The sequence below is a fragment of the Somniosus microcephalus genome, chromosome 11 (assembly GCF_052327205.1).
Source record: "Somniosus microcephalus isolate GS21.2 chromosome 11, FLI_Smic_1.0, whole genome shotgun sequence".
Classification (NCBI taxonomy): domain Eukaryota; kingdom Metazoa; phylum Chordata; class Chondrichthyes; order Squaliformes; family Somniosidae; genus Somniosus; species Somniosus microcephalus.
In genome coordinates, this window is record NC_140997.1 from 26,510,049 (window position 1) to 26,525,782 (window position 15,734).

At 43.2% G+C, this 15,734-nt stretch overlaps 1 protein-coding gene across 1 annotated transcript in view; it reads left to right on the forward strand.

The window, feature by feature from the left end:
• The first annotated feature begins 5,424 nt into the window (after nt 1-5,424).
• tex2l (testis expressed 2, like) overlaps nt 5,425-15,734 on the forward strand; it is a 155,276-nt gene continuing 144,966 nt past the window's right edge. The window contains exon 1 of the mRNA XM_086000390.1: nt 5,425-5,915. The gene's annotated coding sequence lies outside the window, so the exon portion shown is untranslated. The remainder of the gene's footprint in view (nt 5,916-15,734) is intronic.

Consider the following 15,734-nt stretch of genomic DNA (forward strand, 5'->3'; position numbering starts at 1 on the left):
CCCACACTGTACCAGTATGACACCTTCATTTCTACACCTATTATCCTCACAGAGCAAGACTATGAATCCCTGACCAAACCCGCCCTGTCCAATACGCGCCAGCAATTGGCGAGGTTGGCAACCACCAGCACATATTCAGAAATGTTATCTGTTATCTGTTAGTGTTTCTGGGTAGATTTCAGTGTGGGAGCCTCCTTCCTATATTTAGAACATGTTAAGCAATAGCAAAAACTATAGCTATTGGATAAGTAGCAAATATTATTTAAAGACTATTCTCCCAAGTAATATTTAAAGTAATGTTAAAGTACTTCTTGTCTAACAGAACATAAAGGAATATTGAAAACTATGAAACTGTTTGGTGAAGCATTAAGGAAAAGATCCTCTGATGCAGGAAATTAAAGTGACATAATTCTGCACAGTATTCAAATGATTTAAATAAAAACAATCTTTTATGGAAACCCCATATACTTGATGTTTAAACAGACTTTTGAAAGCTTGGCAAGCTCACAAACAGACTGATCCCTTGCAATATACTTGGGTGAAATGATGATTAAATATTTCAATGGATAAGGACTGGAAACCATCACAATGAACGATTGTGTTACTGTACACTGTATATATATTAATGGTTACTGACATGAATCTTGTCATTCATGTGGAAATGACTTATGAAATGATGCTGGGTGGCCTGTTGGTGGCGCTGTCCAGGGAGAGTATAAATACTCGGGCATTGGCCCAGCTTGCTCAGGACATTCTTTAACAGGAACTAGTGAAGGACACAACTAGATCTCCATGTTGAAAAACAGTTGATTAAAGCTTTGTTTAATACTCAGACTAAGTGCCTAGTAGTTTTCTTACGTCAGTTACTATGGTATTTTCCATTTGCTTTTCAACCACAGTGTGGCTCGTTAAACAGCTGAGTGGGCATTTGGTCAGAGACTTAATTATCGGAGTTTTCTGTTCAATAACCAGTAGCACCGGAATATCTACAAAATCAGATCATTGAAGAGGGCTTAAAGGAGATAAGAGGATCTAAATGGCACAGTACGTTAGCACAATTCCTTTCACTTCAGGGACTTAAGTTTGAATTCAGCTCAGATTGATGGGATAAAAGTCTTCTATCTCTGTTGGTGGTTGTAGAATCCTTTTTATTTGTGCTTGTTCAGTTAGGAAAGTACAGTTCAGGACAAGAAAAGATTCTGCAGTCCAGCCACAAGTCCCAAAAACTAATGCCTCAAACAAGCACTCCCTTAATTCTTCCTTAAATATTTCCACACTGTCTGCCCTCACTGCTTCTCTGGGCAGTGTGTTCTACATGTTCACCACCCTCTTGGTGTCAGCGGTAGCACTCGCCTCTACATCTGAAGGTTTGTGAGTTCAAGTCCCACGCCAAAGACTTGAGCACATAATCTGGGCTGACACTTCAGTGCGGTACTGAGGGACTGCTGCACTGTCGGAGGTGCCGTCTATTGGATAAGACGTTAAACCACAGCCCCATCTGCCCTCTCAGCTAAATGTAAAAGATTCCATGGCACTATCAATCCCAGTCTCCTGGTCAATATTAATCCCGCAACCAACGAACTAAAACAAATTATCTGGTCATTACCTCATCGCTGTTTGTGGGACCTTGCTGTGCGTGAATTGGCTGCTGCATTTTCCTACATTACAACAGTGGCTATACTTCAAAAGCACTCCATTGACTGTAAAGCACTTTGGGACGTCCTGAGGTCATGAAAGGTTCCTTCGTACTCTGGGGAAAGTAATTGGGGTAGAAATTGGCATGCATTGCACCCATTTTACGACGTAAAACAGATGCAAAAGCATACCGATGTAGCAGTGGGATGGCCTGCGCCCAATCTGCACAGATGTTGATCCCACTTCTAACTTCGTGGCGACCATATTTTAGGCGTCTTGGGTGGATGCCTAAAGCAGGCATTCGTAGGCCCCTTAAATATATTAAGGAGGAGCCTAATTCCTGTTTAAGGACCCTGACATAAGAACACTACTAATCACTTGGTCTGAGTATAAAACAAGGCTTTAATCAACTGTTTCACAACCATGAGATTCTAGTTACATCACTAGTTCCTGGTTACAAAAATGTGCTGAGCAAGCTGGGCCCACGCCCGAGTATTTATACTTTCCCTGGACGGCGCCACCAGCTGGCCGCTCAGTGTTATCTCATGAGTCATTTCTACACGAATGGTAAGATTCATGACAGACCCCTTTATAAGATTAGTTATTGACGAACAGGACAAGCGTTGGGCTCAGAATTCTTCAGTGGCCCCCCACATCTGCCAACAAAAGTTGATAGTTTAAAAAAAAAACAGGAGGAGGAGGAGGACTGCTCCTTTGGGATTGTTCACTGGCCCCCACCGTTCCATTTTTCACCTGCTTGTTCCAAATATATTTATCGAAACACTTGCCTTTTTAAAATTCTTCTGTTATGCTAATCTGATTTTCTATTTTAGCTCTCCTACCAGTTTATTAACCTAGTTTGAACGTTATTCCCACTGCATCATGCTACAGTAGCCTCAACAACCACTTTAGCATAGTAATACATCCCAATGCACTTCACGGGAGCGTAAATCAGAATCAAGTTAACACCGAACCAAAGGAGGAGACATCAGGACAGGCAACCAAAAGCTTGGCCAAAGAGGTAGGTTTCAAGGAAAGTATTAAAGGAGGATAGAGAGACGAAGAGGTTTCGGGAGAGAAAAAGTCTATTTTTTTTTTGCCATTACTTCCTGCATTACTTCTATATATTTATTTATTATAATATATATATTAAACCTAAATCATGTACACACGCATATGTGTGTGAAAAGCATTCTGTCAGTGTTAGGTAAACAATGAGGATATAGGAAGAGGACAATTCCAGAAAAGATCTGAACTATGAATTGCTAATTATTTGCATCAGGAAAAATTGCAGCTGAAAATCATTAATAATTTAATGGCTTACATTGCATTACCATCCTGGTTGTTTTGTCTGCTGAATTGCTGATTTCTATGGGGCAATTGATCAATCAACTCTTTGTATTCATGCAGGTAGAAATAGTATCTCCCATGCAGAAAATGGCCTAGAAATTCGATGGAGACACGTCTGTGTTCCGCTGCTAACCGGGCGGCTAAGCCTCCAACATGGCGGGCAGGAAGCACGCATTCATTAGGAGTCTGATTGGCTGAAATAACCACTAGCTCTGTGTGGTAAACCACTGTTATACCTGTCTGTATGTGTATGTGTATTCCACTAGGTACAGGTCTGGACATGCCTCGGCTGACTCCTCCCACTATTCCAGGTATATAAGTGACTACCTCCCAGTCCCTTAGTATTCTGGACGGGTCGACCACTCGAGACAAGACCTTCATTCTTTAGTTAATAAAAGCCTGGTTGTTACTCGCTTTTGAGTAATTGATGGCGCATCAATCTGCTAATCTATTCAAAAAATAAGCAGGGGAACGCTACGATTCAGGAGCTAATCAATAATTTCTTTTAAAGCAGCCACAACAACCACTTGCATTTACCTAGCGCCTTTAACGTAGTAAAATGTCCCAAGGTGCTTCACAGGAGCGCTATCAAACAAAATTTGACACCGAGCCACATAAGGAGAAATTAGGGCAGATGACCAAAAGCTTGGCCAAAGAGGTAGGTTTTAAGGAGCGCCTGAAAGGAGGAAAGAGAGGTAGTGAGGCGGAGAGGTTTAGGGAGGGAATTCCAGAGCTTAGGACCTAGGCAGCTGAAGGCACGGCCGCCAATGGTGGAGCGATTAAAATCGGGGATGCGCAAGAGGCCAGAATTGGAGGAGGACAGATATCTCAGAGGATTGTAGGGCTGGAAGAGGTTATAGCGATAGGGAGGGGCGAGACCATGGGGGGATTGAAGACAAGGATGAGAATTTTAAAATTGAGGTGTTGCTCAACCGGAAACCAATGTAGGTCAGCGAGCACAGGGGTGATGGGTGAACGAAACTTGGTGCGAGTTAGGACACGGGCAGCAGAGGTTTGGATGAGTTTAAGTTTATGGCGGGTAGAAGATGGGACAACCTGGAACCATCAACTGCCACCAAATAAACCAATTTAATTACAAACTTTTTAACGATTTCTTTGAGCTGCCATATTGTTTCTTTAGGAGGCCAACTATAACACTTTTTGAAGTGTAGTCACTGTTATAATGTATAAACGCAGCAGCCAATTTGTGCTCAGCAAGGCCCCACAAACAGCAATAAGATAATGACCAGATAATCTGTTTTTTAGTGATGTTGGTTGAGGGATGAATATTGGTCAGGACACCGGCCGAATTCCCCTGCTCTTCTTCAAAATAGTGCCATGGGATCTTTTACGAGGGCAGACGGGGCCTCGAGTTAAAGTCTCATCCGAAAGACGGAAAAATTCACTGTGAGACATGTCATAGGCGATCCCCTATAGGTGTTCTCGCTCAGGCCAACATCCCCAGCATCAAAGCTTTGACCACGCTCGATCAGCTCCGATGGATGGGTCACATCGTCCGCATGCCCGATACGAGACTCCCAAAACAAGCGCTCTACTCGGAGCTCCGACATGGCAAGAGAGCCCCAGGTGGGCAGAGGAAATGCTTCAAGGACACCCTCAAAGCCTCCTTGAAAAAGTGCAACATCCCCACCGACACCTGGGAATCCCTGGCCCAAGACCGCTCAAAGTGGAGGAGAAGCATCCGGGAAGGCGCCGAACACCTCGAGTCTCTTTGTCGGGAGCAAGCGGAAGCCAAGCGCAGGCAGCGCAAGGAGTGCCCATCAACCCAAGCACCCCACCCACCCGCCCCTTCAACCACTGTCTGCCCCACCTGTGACAGAGACTGTAGATCCCGCATTGGACTCATCAGTCACCTGAGAACTCATTTTTAATGTGGAAGCAAGTCATCCTCGGTTCCGAGGGACTGCCTAAGAAGAAGAAGATCCCCATGTAATACATGTAGATGTTGTTTTCCTGTACCATACAGTGAAAAATCCTAAAACAATAGAATGTTGCAGCGATTCATTTAGCCCAATCGAGCACGCAGTGTCCGCCGGCACACTTGAGGCCTTCCGCGACCGGTGGGCGCCGCGGGGACTGGAGTGCACCATCACCCCCTGGCACCCAAATTTCAATTAAATTTGTTAAGTTTTATTTAAAGTTTTATTAAGTTACAGATAATTTGTTTATCCACCCCTATCAAAAGAGTACACCAGCCTTCGGGTCGGGGTATTCGACGAGCAGCTTTTGTTTTGAAGCTGATGTAGATATTAAAGAATGTTTAACAAAATGAATGCCATTTCGGTTATCTCTCTCAGCAAGCATATCCTCACTTTGTTGCATGCTCTCAAGTTTGCAAACTGTTGGCAAAGTCGGCTCGGGGATGGGGCTGGGTGGCGTCATCCCCTGACATCACACAACAGGGCCTGCTCTAAGTGGAGAGCTTGCCAAATGGGGCAGGCTTAACGACGTGAACGACTTCAAATCTGGAAAGCAGCTCAGACACAGAATACATGCTGGCTAAGCAGGGCTCGAGCAAAGGATAATCACATGTGTGCAACCTCCGGCTGCAGCTGCCTGACCCACAACACAGAGGAGACAACATTGAGACGGCGGGGGGGGGGTTCTTTTTGCGGCATATTATGAGCCAGGTCCAGTCCACACACATTGTGCTATTTCACATTTCAGAAGACTTGAGCAAAAAAAAACCACAAAGGGAGCAAAGAAAATGCCACTAACCGTTGATGATAAGATAAGAATCTGTTCTCACGAAGGAATAAAATGCCAAAGCTGACTTCTTAGCAGGAAATTTACGGTGGGAACATTTGTTAACAGTCAAACAATGAAGCAGGATCATTTTGCACCTCTGAGCTATTTTTCGTATATCTACCGGGAATGGATCCCAGTGCTGCTGTTCTCTTAATAAACTGGTAAGCTCCGTTTTTTTTAAAAAGCTAACTCTTCTGTTTAGTTATTAATATCTGTACAGGGTAGTCAATACAATATAATCAAGAATTAACTACAGGAAACTAGTTGAGCTTGTGTGCTGCGTGACGAAAAAGCCAACTGTTTAACACAATGATATTTAATTTAAAAAAAATCTGAGATGAATCCGTAAAACAGGATGGTTTTTAATCTCCGGTGTTCAATTCAGCTATTCTCTTGTACCACTGCATTAAAAACCAGAGGGCAATATTGTTACAACCCTAACATCTGATGACTTCTTGTACACTGCTTGCTGTTGCCATGCACATTTTTGAAAAAACCTGCATTATCTGCCTCACAGGTCAATTATTTTCCATTTGATGGTTAATTGTTTAGACAATTATTTCTACTGTGATTTAAATCTTCCATTTGCTGTACATTTTGTCTTGCAACGGTGGAACACTGTTAACCCTACGGGTACTGAAAGATTCTTTCAGCTTATAAAATAGAGGCAGCTTTTCTTTCACACGAGAATGATTTTGTGTGAGTTTCTAATGCTGGATCAAAGTAGGGAACTGTAGCGACACATTTCTTTATTCATAGCGTACTTTAGAATGAGATCAAAGGATTGTAACTGTAATCCATTTAATTTTGGTGGAGAAATTATATTGCAGTTTTTCATAGTTAAACCAACAAGGGATTTGAACTTCATTCATTGAAGAGTTCGTCATCCAATTTTTATTAATGTGAACTCACATTTCCAGACAAATAGGAGATTTGTCCACGAGTAAATCATGTTGGTGAAAAAACACACGGTTAATCTGGAAATGGTGATTTATTCCATGTGTGGAATTATTTTGAGGACAAGATGGCTAGAAACATTATACCAGATTGTGTATCTTCTGGCGCAGTCTGTGATATGTCAGATGGATTGGGATGATAAGCACATTCAAAATACAGATAGATTTCTCTTTGCTTACATCAGGATTGTGGATTTGTGTGTTCCTGTTGTTCACCAGTATCTTTGGAACCATTACATGTTCTGCTGTTCCTTGCAGCTTGGACATCCTGGACATTATCCTTCTCAAGACTTGCTGATAAATTTCGAAAATCAATAATCCATAAAACATAGTAAGGTTAGAGTCCATCCTTATGCCAGTAATGCTTTATGAAGTATTGTCAACTCTTATCCTCACTGCCACCCAATGCCATACAGCAAAGATCATACCGTTAAACTGTTGAGGAATTCAAGTGTAAATGAGATTAATGACCAGATAATCTTTGACATGAATCAGTCATTCATGAAAGAAAGACTTATGAAATAATACTGAGCGGCCTACGGGTGGCGCTGTCCAGGGAGAGTATAAATACTCGGGCACGGGCCCAGCTTGCGCAGGACATTCTTAACAGGAACTAGTGAAGGACACAACTAGACCTCCATGTTGTAAAACAGTTGATTAAAGCTTTGTTTAACACTTAGACCGAGTGCCTAGTAGTTTTCTTACGTCAATCTTAAATTTTTTTAAGGCTGTTCCAATTGAAGGAACTCATTGGTAATCAAGGTTTCATTGATGATGTCTCTGAATTCACTATAGAACCATAACACTTGAGTGAATGTATAACAGAAACTGATTATTAGAAATATGTACAAAACCCAAAATCTGAATCTGAATATGCTATTTTGAATTTGATCAATCTAATTAAAAAATGCAAATACCAACGAACAAGATGCAAAGCAGTTCCATTGTTCTGTGAAACATTTCTGTTTATTAAGGTTGTCGTGGATTTTTTGAGCTCCTGAAATAAAGGTGATGGTGGCTCAATAATGTTCATCCATTTTATGCCTATTTCTGTGGTTTGCATCAGTTTTTCATGAGGAGTGTCTTTTTGCTCAAACCCTGTGGTATAGTGAAGGAGAGTGCTGGTATGCACACAATTCCTGCCAATTTAGTGTGAAGGGGATGAAGTAGGTATGTGTTACGAATGCCATTCTGATGCAGCCTGCATCTTTTGCTGCCCTTGGTGGCGATTGTACAGTAACTGAAATTAATGCCCTTTGCAAATGGGTATCCATGACTGTTGAGGGCTGAGCACCACAGCTAAGTGAAGTTAAAGGGCAAAAAAGAAGATTCTTTCAACAACTGACCTATTTTCCATAATTTTTGTTTTTATTTTTCCCGGCACCTAGGTTCTCGTGAGCCTTTGTACCAGTTGTTTTGTTATTATGCCCTCGGCAGAATTGCTATCCATTCCAGTAGGAATCCCCCCTGTATGGAAAGAAGGTCTACAATGTGCTCTGTGCCCACACGCCCAGTGCCAGTACCCTCACACGTGCATCTTCAGACAGAGGTGACCAGACCTAGCTTTGGGAGATGATTAAGGCATGCGGAAGCACAGCTGGCACTGCTGGACGTTTTTTCACAGGCATTCTAATCACAACATGTCATGCTTTATAAGGTACTGCACCAAAAGAAGGCATATCATGCCACTCATTACCATAAGGCCTGACTGGCTTCACCTGCCAAGATGCCAACGCCCGTATCGCATCTACCTGGAAAAGACTCTGTGGAAGTCTCTTCACCGGATCTGAGCCAGCAGAGAGCCAGATACTGAGTTGTGGCATCTTCTGTAAGGACACCTGCTGCTAAAATCCACCCTAAGGTCACCTTTGGTTTAGTAGTAGGACATTTTCCTTCTGAGTCGCAAGGTTGTGTGTTCATGAATCCAGAAAATACAGCACATAATCTAGGCAGGCACTTCAGTGTAGTACTGAGGGAGTGCTGCACTGTTGGAGGTGCTGTTCTTTGGAAGTGGTATTAGACCAAGGCCCTCTCAGGTGGATGTAAAAAATCCTATGGAACAATTCAAAGAAGAACTGGAGAGTTTAACTGGTGTCCGGGCCAATATTTATCCCTCAACCAACATCACTAAAACAGATTATCTGGCCATTAATGTTATTAGGGGGAGAAATTGGTTACCTTTGCGCCTCCCGTTATTGCCTCTGGGGAGCGATAACGGGGCGCTAACCACTTGCCGCCCGGGCGCGGTGAGAATATTGCCTCCCGCTAAATTCGGTGGGAGGTTTGTGGCAGTGGTTTGGCGTTGCGCCCCGACCTCCTTCACCCGGAGATCGTGATGTCATCACCGCATGCGTTGCCCCGGTAGCGTCCCGGACCCGAACTTTGGTTTCGCCCCCTGCAGCATCGCCGGGCGAAAACACCGGCAGCTGCAGGAGGCGTTCATCAGGAGGCCGGGCGCTTCGGGGGTGAAACTTAAAGGCGAGGTGACCGAGGGTGGGGGGGGGGGGAAATTAAATGCTCGTTTTCTGGTTTTTTTTCTTGTCTTCGCCAGCGATCGATCAGCCCGGCCGGCACTCTGCCGCAGTGCATTGGGCTGATTGGGCCGGATCGCGGCTGCCATCTGGGACCGGGTAAGGTTTGCCCTTGCAGAGCCTGCAGCGATGGCCTGTCCCTTTAAGGGAGGGAAGGAGTTTTCCAACGCGGCAGCGCTGCACGGCCCAGTGTGCTCACCTACAGCCTCGCCTGCTGGCGCTCCAGGAAGGAAGTGGAGCTCTTGATTTAACACTCCACTTCCTTCCTGGAGCGCAAAAACAATTTTTTTTAATGTTGAGAAAAATTAGCGTCCTGAATTTCACCCCCTTACTGTTTGAAGGACCTTGCTGTGTGCAAATTGGCATTTCCCTATTTTCCAACAATGACTACACTTCAAAAAGTACTTCATTGGCTGTGAAGCCTTTGGGATGGGGGTCGTGAAAGGTGCCATTTAAATGCAAGCTCTTTACTTCTTCCTCTAGGGCTGTCACAGCTCGTGACAGAGTTAGTCAGCTGTGGTCTCAAGCCTGCAGATGGGGGTTCCTTTCCCATTATTTCTGTTTCTTGCTTCTTAATTTCCTGCCCCTTCAGGTGCTTTTACACTCAGACCTTCTTTTCCTGTGACTAAATCAGTCTATGTATTACTGATTACCAGGTCAGTGGGGTCATCGTAGGCTCCTCCCTGTTCCCAAGAAAAGGCAGCAACGTGTGTTTCAAGAATAATGTCTTTGGATAGGGTATAGAAAAAGCTTCAAAGTCAAGCAATAATGATCTTTTTCAATTCATTATGTTACAATCATTATTTTGACAGTGCATAATTTAGCAACACCTTTCATTATCCACAGTTTATACTGTTTCTGTTTAAATTAAACTTGGCTCTTTCTCAAATGTAGATCATTAAAAAAATGGATCAATACTTAATTTTACTCTTCTGCATTACAAGCAGCAAAACTCAAAAGGAGCTTGACAACCATGAAATTATAAGCATAACATTACTGTTTGTGCCCTGACCTTGGGTCAGGGAAGCAGGCTAGTGAACTGCTTGGCTTGATAGGAGACATTGGCAGTATTGACGAGGGAACAAAAGCATCTGATCTGAATGAAACCGCAGCGTAACATTTTCCAACAGACTTTCCCATATAGTCAAAATTCCCTCATCACCATACCACTCCCAAGACCATCAGCAGCTGGCATCCCATTGAAATCAATTCCTGAGAACATATGTTGGAGGATGATTAAGCATAAGCTAAAGCACTCAAATTTGAGATGTCCTTTTAAGGGGCAGTGGGTGATGTACCCGTTTTTAAAAATCCCAGCAACTAATTTTGAAAATGTAGGCCCCAATTTTAACTGCAGGTCAGATTTGGACGTGTGAGTTGAAAACTTGTGCCTCATTATGCATCCCCCATAGACAAGTCAAAGTGGCATTTATAATTACATATCTTCGACCTGTTATTTGACTAGAATCTGACAGAAATAAGGGCATGCCTTGGTTGCTGGTTTTACAGCAGCTCTAATAGAGGAAAGCTTCCTTTATCTGAAAGCCACTTTGATTGCTTTTGAAATTGCAAAATCATTGTGTCATCTAACAGCGCGTAATGCTAAATCATTTAAGTCAGAGATCATGCTGCTACAATACAGAACTAAAAGCCACTTTGAGAAAGATGTTGCGCTGAGAGCCTCTGACCATCATATCAATTTTGTACATGTTGGCTGGGGATATACCTATCTCATGAGTTGTTCAGCACAAAATGTGCTTTGCTCATTTATCAACATTTAAGAGGAAGCTAGATAAGTACCTGAGGGAGAAAGGAACTGAAGGTGATAAAGAAAAGAAAGACTTGCCTTTATATAGCGCCTTTCATGATCACTGGATGTCCCAAAGCATTTTACAGCCAATGAGGTACTTTTTGAAGTGTAGTCACTGCTGTATTGTAGGAAACGTGGCAGCCAATTTGCACACAGCAAGCTCCTAAAAACAGCAATGTGATAATGACCAGATAATCTGTTTAATGATGATTGATTTGAGGGATAAATATTGGCCAGGACACCGGGGGATAACTCCCCTGCTCTTCTTCGAAATATTGCCATGGGAGCTTTTGCATCCACCTGAGAGAGCAGACGGGGGCCTCGGTTTAACATCTCATCCGAAAGACAGCACCTCCGACGGTGCAGCGTTCCCTCAGCACTGCACTAGAATGTCAGCCCAGATTTTTGTGCTCAAGTCCCTGGATTGGGACTTAAACCCACAACCTTCTGACTCAGAGGCGAGGGTGCTACCTTCTGACTTGGAAGCGAGGGTGCTATATTCTGACTCGGAAGCGAGGGTGCTACCTTCTGACTCGGAAGCGAGGGTGCTACCTTCTGACTCGGAAGCGAGGGTGCTACCTTATGACTCGGAAGCGAGGGTGCTATATTCTGACTCGGAGGCGAGGGTGCTACCTTCTGACTCGGAGGCGAGGGTGCTACCTTATGACTCGGAAGCGAGGGTGCTATATTCTGACTCGGAAGCGAGGGTGCTATATTCTGACTCGGAGGCGAGGGTGCTACCAACTGAGCCACAGCTGACACTATGCTGATATGTTGAGATGAAGCAGGGGTGGGAGGAGGCTTGTGTGGAGCATGAACACCCACATAGACCAAATGGCCTGTGTCTGTGCTGTAAATTCTATGTCATTCTATGTAATATTGAGGGTTCCCATCCATTTGAAACAAAAATCTTAAATTTCCCGACACAGTTGGGATTTTCGAGACTCCCCTTGACTCTCCACTAGGTCAGAAAATATCTGTACACAAACGGCATGACAAACACACACCTCCTACTTCATATGCAGAACATGTATAGCACAGTTAATAACCTTTTGACAACAAATAATTCATGTTAAATAGATTATGAAACGATCAAAAGTGAGTCACTGAATATCATAGAATGGTTACAGAAGGAGGCCATTCGGCCTGTCGAGCCTGTGCCGGCTTTAGATGTCTTTTGAATGTAATAATTTTAATATGTTATTATTATTATTGAAGCAGCTAGTTGTTGCCAGCAGTCAGTGCAGTGTACTATCAGTTTATATTTTGTGGTAAAAACAGAGACATCACTGCAGAAAATCAAGAATCAAACCAATGCTGTAAAGACTGGCATTGAGCTTTTAAACGACAAACCGTCTGTTTGTGAAGGGAAGAGGTTTTGCGATCCTTCCTCTGTGTCTCCTCCAACAGCAAAACTCTGACAATTGATATTCTTCTTGATGAACTCACCCATTTCAAAATGTTTGCTGAAATGCTGGGATTGTTTGTAAAATTGGAAGCCAGTTACTGGATAAGAACTGCAGTAAAGGTGGCTGGATATTGTACCAGACAGATAAAGTGCTGCATCCCAACACAGCTGACAATTGCTATTGACAGCAATACAACTTAGACCCAACCCCCTGACAGATCTCTCACTCCTACTGGCGTCTGCCAATTACTCGCTACATTAGCGGTGAACTGTTCTCCACGTGCTGCACACACCCCGCTCAGCCAACTAAAGTAGGTTACGTGTGGAAAGGAGAGACACCAAGCGAGGGTGAGGGCCTGATAACTGGGACAAAAAGGGAAATTTTAATAATTATTTCTTCAAAGTTACAAGAGTACCAAGAGGAACTGGGGTGTGAGTGAAGGCTCCATGTACATTATATTATAGGATACAGTTTATACTCTAAGAAAGAAAGAACCTGCACTTATACAGCGCCTTTTACATCCCCATGACATCCCAAAGCGCTTCACAGCTAATGAAGCATTTTTGAAATGTAATCACTGTTGTAAAATGCAACAGCCAATTTGTGCACAGCAAGGTCCCACAAGCAGCAATGAGATAAATGACCAGATCATCTGTTTTAGTGGTGTTGGTTCAGGGATAAATATTGGCCAGGACACCAAGAGAACTCCCCTATTCTTCTTCAAATAGTGCCATGGGATCTTCTATGTCCATCTGAGAGGATAGGTGGGGCCTCAGTGCAACATCTCATCTAAAATGCAGGACCTCTGACAGTGTAGCATTCCCTCAGTACTGCACTGAGGTATCAGCCTGATTACGTGCTCAAGTCCTAGTGTGAGGCTTGAGCCCATGACCTTCTGGCTCAGAGGCAAGAGCGATACCACTGAGCCAAGGCTAACACCTTAGTGAAAAAGATTGAAGAAAGAACATTCTTTTTAAAAACAATTTGTAACTGTTGCCAACTTTCCATGCACATTTATCTGTTTTTATAAAATATTTTAAAATATTAAAACAATTTGACCCCTTAAAACAATGTGCCACTTTAATTCCTGTTTCCTATCAATTACATTAACTCGGTCACACAGAATATCCCAAATGTTGACCACAATCTCTTGCCATAACAGAATCTACTTCGGCTGAAGAATGGGGCTGTGAAGAGCAGAAACAGTTTTCTAGCAAACATCAAAACTGCTCTGTGATTGGCCAAAGCAAGCTTGTATGAAGTAACGATAAACCACCCCTGCTTTTCCTTTCACAATGAGAAAACTGAAGAATTCAGTACATCTTCAAATATAATCTGATTCCGCTGCTGTGTTTAGATTGGCCTACAGACTTAACCTAGTAAAATTACTATACTCTCATCAACTCTTATCAATTATATTTACAAAAAAGCCCTGGGTTGTGGCTCAGTTCACAGAAATCACAGAAACCCACAGTGCAGATAGAGGCCATTTCGGCCCATCGAGCCTGCACCGACACATATCCCACCCGATCCCCGTAACCCCTACACCAGCACATATCCCACCCTATCCCCGTAACCCCACATATTTAATCCCCCTAACACTAAGGGTCAATTTATCATAGCCAATCAACCTAACACTCTCGCCTCTGAGTCAGAAGTTTGCGCTGTCGGAGGTGCTGTCTTTCAGACGTTAAACCGAGGCCTCGTCTGCCCTCTCCAGTGGACGTAAAAGATCCCATGGCACTATTCGAAGAGAGCAGGGGCGTTCTCCCCGGTGTCCTGACCAATATTTATCCCTCAACCAACATCACTAAAAAAAAATTATCTGGTCATTATCACATTGCTGTTTGTGGGACCTGGCTGTGTGCAAATTGGCTGCCGCATTTCCTACATTGCAACAGTGATTAATTATTTAAAAGTATTTAATTGGCTGTAAAGCACTTTGGGATGTCCTGAGGTCTTGAAAGGTGCTATATAATTTCAAGTCTATAAGAAAGTATAAATAGATTACCTATGTGTTGCCTAGGATCCTCACAGCCTATGTGTTTGTTATTTTCATGGTTTATTGCATTTAACGTACTGCTCAGTTTCTGTGAGTCCAGCTGTGAATTAATTTCATTGTGCCTAGTGGCTCCTTGGAACTCAAATCTCAACCATCTGGTCAGGACATACACTTTAACTACCAAACTTCTATATGTAGCAAAAGGTTGAATGACACCTCTAATATCTTATTGACATCAGAATGCTGCTACTGGACCTTTCTATGGCAGTAATGTTCATTTGTAGAACAATGGGATCTCCTGTGCCATTGCTCACAGTAGATCAGATGATATGCTGTTTGATACTAACATTAGTATTATGTCACGTAATACACAATGAATTATTCTGTTGCTAAAGTGGAACTGTGTTTAAGCTCCCCTGTCCGTTTAAAGCTACAAAGTCTAATTGATGCAAGTAAATACAGCTCGAGGTCAGTCAGAGATTAATTGCTTTTTGGTGAGGGCACTTTACAGATTAGAAAGTGCTTGTGAATTTCCGGCCGGCTCCAGTTCAGAACAGAAACAACGTGAAATGGTTCTCTTTCTCTTTTATTCTATATTTTTGAAGCTTTGATAATGGCGGCATCTGAAGTGCGACAGATGCTCTCAAAACTTTTGTATAGATAAGAACAAGCTGGGAGAAATTTCCATATTTCTAATCTCTTTGCAGGGCCGATTTACTGGCAATAATATAGATCCAGTTCACTACATATCTCATTGCTATTCTAACCAGTACAGATGTCCAATTTATACACTAAAACAAAAACAAAATACTGTGGATGCTGGTAATCTCAAATATAAACAGAAAATGCTGGAAACATGCAGCAGTTCAGGCAGCATCTGTGGAGAGCTAAACGGAGATAATGGGCTGGATTTTGCGGGGGTGGGGGGGGAGTCAGCGGGCGTGATCGGACCGGATCGGGTGGGAAAGTGTATTTTTTCCCCAGTGGGTCGGGAACCCACTGGCACGCGCCTTTCCCTGATGTCGGGTCTGTCAGCGCTGAGCACACCCGACACGTAGCGGTGGGGAAGGCAATTAAAATCATTAGTGGCTTGTTTACAGCCACTTATCCATGGTTTTTTCCCAGCTTTTTGGATTTTACAGCTTGTCCACCAGTTTTCTGCTGTGCCTAGACCTCATCTGTGAAGCTGAGGCGGGAGGTCAGTGGCCATTGAATCAGCTGATGAGTTGACAGCTTCAAATGTCAAGTCAAAGCTCCCAGCTGATTGAGAAA